Here is a 6,118-nt window from a genome sequence, read left to right on the forward strand (position 1 = left end):
ACAGACTTTTCCTGAGGAGACGCAATACATTTATTCACCCCAGATGGGATCCCATGACAGGCCAAAGCACGAATACCACTAAAGCCCACTTCGGTGAACCACTGAGTTTTATTGGGGTTACTTATAGGAACAAAAATGACTCAGAGACACCTGCATCACCAAAGCTCACCCCAGCGTGGGCGACAGCTCACAAAGCTGGGAACCTGGAGCACACGGCACAGCCTGCAGGCAGCTCAACAGGTTGGAGAGTGTCCTTTCCAAGTGACTCAGTTGTCTAAACCTCTTCCAGGAGGCTTGGTTGGTATGAGAAGGACTCCCAACAGTCTTTGCTGTTTCCTCATAGGGAGGTAGGGGTCTGGTCAGTTTTAGGAACTTCCTGGAGCAATCTTGAGTTGTTTACTGTTTTAAGGAGCTTCCCTGAAGGTTGGAAAGAAACTGCTACCTAACTGGGAACTGTCTCACCTGCTCTGGACCCTGCATGCTCATAATCATGCATCATAATTGCTGACTCCCTCCATGAGAGGTCAATGTATTCACACTTCACTTTTTTCCTGTGGTGCTGAGGGTGAACTCGAGAGCCTTGAACATTCTAGGAAGTCCTCCACAACTGATCCATGCCCCCAGCCCCTCACTGGGGGATTCTAGGCAGGTGCTCTAACTCTGAGCCACACCCACAGCCCCTCACTGGGGGATTCTAGGCAGGTGCTCTAACTCTGAGCCACACCCCAGCCCCTCACTGGGGGATTCTAGACTTTCATTGTACTGCTGAGCCCCACTCCCAGCTCTTGGCTTTTTGAGACAAGGTCTTGTTCTGCACCTGAGACTGGCCTTGAACTTGAGGTCCTTCTGCCTCAGCTTGGAGTGGCTTCATTATAGATATGTGCCCATCATTCTTGCTAGGGCTTAGCAACCCGATAAAGATAAGAGATTAGAAGTCTGGAGCTACACCACAACCAGACTTGGGACCTTGTGGCATCCTCCATGACATTTCAGGCTGTGGCTGGAATCTTTGTAATTGTTCATACTTCTCCGGTGATTACTGGAGTTGCTCTTTGCTGAGAGCTAGGGAGAGCATGTGCCTAGCATGTGCAAAGCCAAGTTTGGGGACTGGAGAGATGGCTCAGAGGTTAAGAGCACTGGCTGCTCTTCCAGAGGTCCTGAGTTCAATTCCCAGCAACCACATGGTGGCGCACAACCATCTACAGTGAGATCTGGTGCCCTCTGCTGGCCTGCAGGTGCACATGCAGGCAGAATACTGCATACATAATAAATACATAAACCCTAAAGTTTAAAAAAAAAAACAAAAACAAAAAAGCCGAGTTTGATCCCCAGCACAGGGGTGGGGAGGAACAAAAGACAGGGAGTATCTTCTGAGAGTCTCTCTATGTTCATTCATCTGAAGGGTAAGATTTTCAAATGTTAAGCCATTTTGGTGGGGGAAGGGTGTTTTGAGTCAGTCTTATGTAGCCCAGTGTGGGAGCCCACAGAGGTTTCCTAGTGAGATCTGAGCTTGCTTTTCCCAGCAGGACTGCATAAGAGGATGATTGGACCACAGACCTGGGTACCAGGTGTTTGGAACGGTCTTCACTTGGTTGTATATAGCAAAGGGGAGGTCTTTTGCCTTGCCACTTGGCATTGTTATTTTTAAAAAGCCCTTTTGAATAAAGTTCTGGACTGGTGGATAAGGGTCCAGGCCCTCCCAAGGCTATCCTGTGTCTCTATCTTTCTCTTTCCCCTCTATATGTCTATCTAAATCTCTTATCCCTCTCTCAAAAGTACCTTGGCAAAAAGGGTGGGGGTTGGTCCCCCACAAATGATGCCACGAACAGGGACCAAAGACTAGGCAAAAGGAGAGAGGGGACATTACGGGTATAAGGAGGCATGCCATAAGGAATTGAAAAGTAAAGGTAATGATATTTTATCCTCGGGAGTAAAAGAGGCTGAAAGATGCCCAAGTGAAGCTGCAGTGTATATCTCTTTCTATCTGGGGTTCTTTCTTTTTCTCTCTCTCTTAATCTCTATCTACTTGCTAAATTAGGTTTAAAAATGGTAATATAGCCAGGCGGTGGCGGCACACGCCTTTAATCCCAGCACTTGGGAGGCAGTGGCAGGCGGATCTTCGTGAGTTCGAGGCCAGCCTGGTCTACCAGAGAAACCCTGTCTCGAAAAACCAAAAAAATAAAATAAAAAATGGCAGTATGTGTAAGTCTTAGAAATGTAGGCTTAGGTACATTAGGGTAGAATAAGATTTAGGTATAAGGATATTGTATAGGCTTAAGTATAGTCAGACAGAACAGGCTTTAGGTATAGGGATAATAGAAACTTAAGGTAGAGTACATTTTCCCCAAGCAAGGATGGGACCTGGGACGCAGAGGGCAGCATCCAGGACCTAGTAGCCATTGCAAACTTGGCAGTTTGCGAGGCTACAGAAGCTCCAGACGCCGCCAACAGTGGTAGATGCCAGTGCAAACAGCAGCAGCCAAGTATCAGCGGTTGAGACCTGTGGAGTGTCATAGCTTCCCAAGCAGCAGACGCCAAGAGCCAGTGAAAGCAGAACCAGCATGAGCAGCATGAGCAGCGAGAATTCTGCATGCTTTCTGCCGTGAAAGAGCCATAGTGGAAGAATGCAGTCAGCCAGCTAGAGAGATATAGCTTGAGGCTATGTTCAACCTTGACAAGCCAAGCAGAGACACCCTGCCTGAGAGAGGCAAATGGCAGGCAGTGGCTTGGAGTGCAGCAAAGACTTTGGAACCCAGCTGCTGGAGCAGGTCTGTCTCCACAATCCATGGTGGCTGGAGTCTGGCAGAGATACCACATGAGAGGTGGAGAGCCAAGTGGGCAGCTGGAGAGTGACAGTGCAGGGTGCCTTGGCAGCTGTGCGGGAGACAAAGCCTCCATAAAAAGATGCCCTCAGGGCACACAACTGGAGGGTTAGGGAACAGAGGCTCTAAGTCTGAGTGCATTCCCAGAATACACGAGAGCCTGAGGCAGCATTTGGCAGAGCTTGGGATATGAGGACCACCAGCAGAGCAGGTAATGCAACTGGGGCACAGTGGCCATGACGGGCCACGGCTGGGTTTCCTCCCGACCCTGGGTGCTGAGAGTGGCACCTCACAGCCTCTTCAGCCCATGTGGCCTGAGGCAATTGAAAGCCCTCAGAGCCTCAGGATACAGAGGTCCTGGGAACAGCCTGGTTACAGGAGGCACAGACAGACCAGGACTGTAAAAGCTGTGCAGAAAGCCAGGAGCCAAAAGCCTTGCAGCTTCTGTTTGCTGGCTGTGCAGAGAGCTTTTCTGAAGAGCTCACAGCGGCTTAGTTACTATGGCACTTACTTCTGCCTGAGGCAAGGTTCCGAGGGAAAGACTGCCATAAAATGCTACTGTAACTGAAAGTGCCTCTGTGGCTGAGAACAAAAGTTTCAGAGACACTTGTTTGAACTAGAATTGTTAACTGCAAAAAGGTTTTGGTTATGGGTTTCTTCATATTTGGAAGACTAGCACAAGAATTTATTTTTTGAACTTTCCAGACTTAAGAAATGAAATGGACATGAGTGATTTAATTGCAATAGGACAATTTTGACTTTACCTACATAAACAGAATCTATTAACTGTGGTGATTCACGAACTGTTTTGTGTTAAAAATAGAACTGTTCTGTGTAACTGATTTTTATGTAAAAATGGAACTTCTTATGGAACTAGTTTTGTGTTTGGGGTTTTTCTACCTAAACTCAAGATGCAGCTTAAGAAATTATAAAGAAAAGGGGGGTGTTAATATTCCTCAGTCTATTTAATTTAATTTAAAAAATATTTTCTTGTCCCTTGAGTGGACTGATGTTATGTTAATGTACCCTATGCTTTGTATAGTTCCATTAAGAAATTGCTTTTGAATGTTTGCTAAAGTTTTTTAAAGTGTAATGGTTATCTTGAGTATTGCTATTGAATGTAGGTTTGTAGGGACTGTAATTGTGTATATTAATATTTATGTTAGAGTTATTATGTTAACCTGTTAATGTTGAAGCTAAGGGAGTATTTAAGTTTAATGCGGATGCATAAGAAGTTTATTGATTTATTTGATGCGGTTGCATCAGGAGTTTATTAATTTTAAAAAAGGGCTTGGTGCAGCTAAGACTGCTATAGTCATCTTAGACCCATTCCAAAAAAGATACTCCATCTTTATCATACTCTACTCCTTCACTGGGAGGTGTGGTAGCTATGGGATTGCTGTGGTTGTTACAGCTACTTGCAAGCTCTTAATGGAGAGCTTTTTAAAATATTAAGAAGGACCTGTGGGAGCCCACAGAGGTTTCCTAGTGAAATCTGAGCTTGCTTTACCCAGTAGGATTGCATAAGAGAATTGGACCATGGGCCTGGGTACCAGGTGTTTGGAAGGGTCTACACTTGGTTGAATATAGCAAGGGGGAGGTCTTTTGCCTTGCCTTGCCTGGCCTTATTATAAAAAATCCTTTTGAATAAAGTTCTAGGCTGGTGGATAAGGATCCAGGCCCTCCTGAGGCTATCCTATGTTCCTATCTTTCTCTCTCCCCTTTATATTTCTATCTAAATCTCTTATCCCTCTCTCCTTAAGAGTACCCAGGGAGAAAAGGTGGGTGCAGATCTCCCACAGCCCTGGCTGGCTTTGAAGTCACCGTGTAGATGTTCAGAATATCCTTGAACTCCTGACCCTCCTCCTTGTACCTCCTGAGTGCTGGACGTATGAGGTGACACACAGCCAGTGCTGTTCTGTCTCCAACAGTACACTTAAGCTCATGCACAGAGTTCTTCAGTCTATTTCCTCCTGAGCAAGTGTCTCCAATGGGCCCTGATGGGAAGCCACGGACCCTCTTAGGCACAAGAGCCTAAGACCCATAGGGGCCTCAGTCCCACTCCCAGCCCAAGCTTTGCTTCCTAGGTGCCCCTATGGGTAACCAATCGCCTCCACACTCCCACAGCCCTCAGTGGCTCTTGCTGCCATGCACCCCACCTCAGTCTGAACCCTGAGACAGCAAACCCTTCCTTCCTTGTTTCTTTCAGACAGATGAAAAAAACCACCAATGTCATGAGTTCCGGCAGACTGTGTCTTTCAAGGAAGCGCCCCAGTGAACTGAGTTGACTGTATCTGCTTTGGAACGCTGCAGAGCCTGTAACGGTGGCTGTTTCCACCCCTGGGCCTCAGTCCTCTCCTGGCTTTATCGCTCCTTCAGATCCAGCATCCTACTTCTTCTCTCCACCTCTTCCCAGCTGACTGCACTATGCGTGTGTGTATAGCGTACATCGCCTTTTCTGAGACAAGGTTTTTGACTAGGCTGGCCAGCCAATGAGCTCTGGGGATCAACCTGCCTCCAGCCCTAGCCCCAGCTGGGGAGTTTCAGACATGTGTTGCTACGCTCAGCTTTTATGTGGGTTCTGGGGAGCCAAACTCAGATCCTCCAGCCTGAGCAGCAGGCCTTTCTGGACAGGTGTCTCCCAGCCCCTGATGACATTACTGTGGGAGGCTACGGAACCTTTAAGGGGTGGGAACCGCCTGAAAGAAGTTTCTGGGTACAGGCCTTTAAAGATTAGTCTCTCTCTCCTGTTCACTCTCTTGCTCCGAGTCTGCAGCGATGAGATAAAAATCCCCCATCCCAGGTTGGGGATTTAGCTCAGTGGTAGAGCGCTTGCCTAGTAAGCGCAAGGCCCTGGGTTTGATCCTCAGCTAAAAAAAGGAGAAAAAAAAAATCCCTTAAGAAGCTGCTTCTGTCTGGGGCTGAGGACACTGCAATGTAGAAGTAACTGCACAGCTGGGTTCCACCTCAGACTTCGGAGGAGGAGTGTCAGAAGTGGCTGGGCAGAGAATGGAGGTGCTGTGCCTGGAGCAGGGCCTGGATGAGGTCCCTAGGGGATGAAGAGGGAGCAGGGCACAAAAGAGAAGGTCCGTGTGCACCACCTGTGCAGGTAAGGGTAAAGGAGAGGAGGACACCAAGAAGTGGGGTGTGACTAGGAGTCCAGTAGAGGCCCCTGGAAACTATATCCAGGAGGAGGCTGGGTGGGGGTGTCCAGGTGCAGCCCAAGGTCCCACATGAACACTAACATCCCCCCCCCCACACACACACACACATCTCTGCCCGGGCAGCAGACTGGG

Source organism: Onychomys torridus, chromosome 1, assembly GCF_903995425.1.
Source record: "Onychomys torridus chromosome 1, mOncTor1.1, whole genome shotgun sequence".
Lineage (NCBI taxonomy): Eukaryota > Metazoa > Chordata > Mammalia > Rodentia > Cricetidae > Onychomys > Onychomys torridus.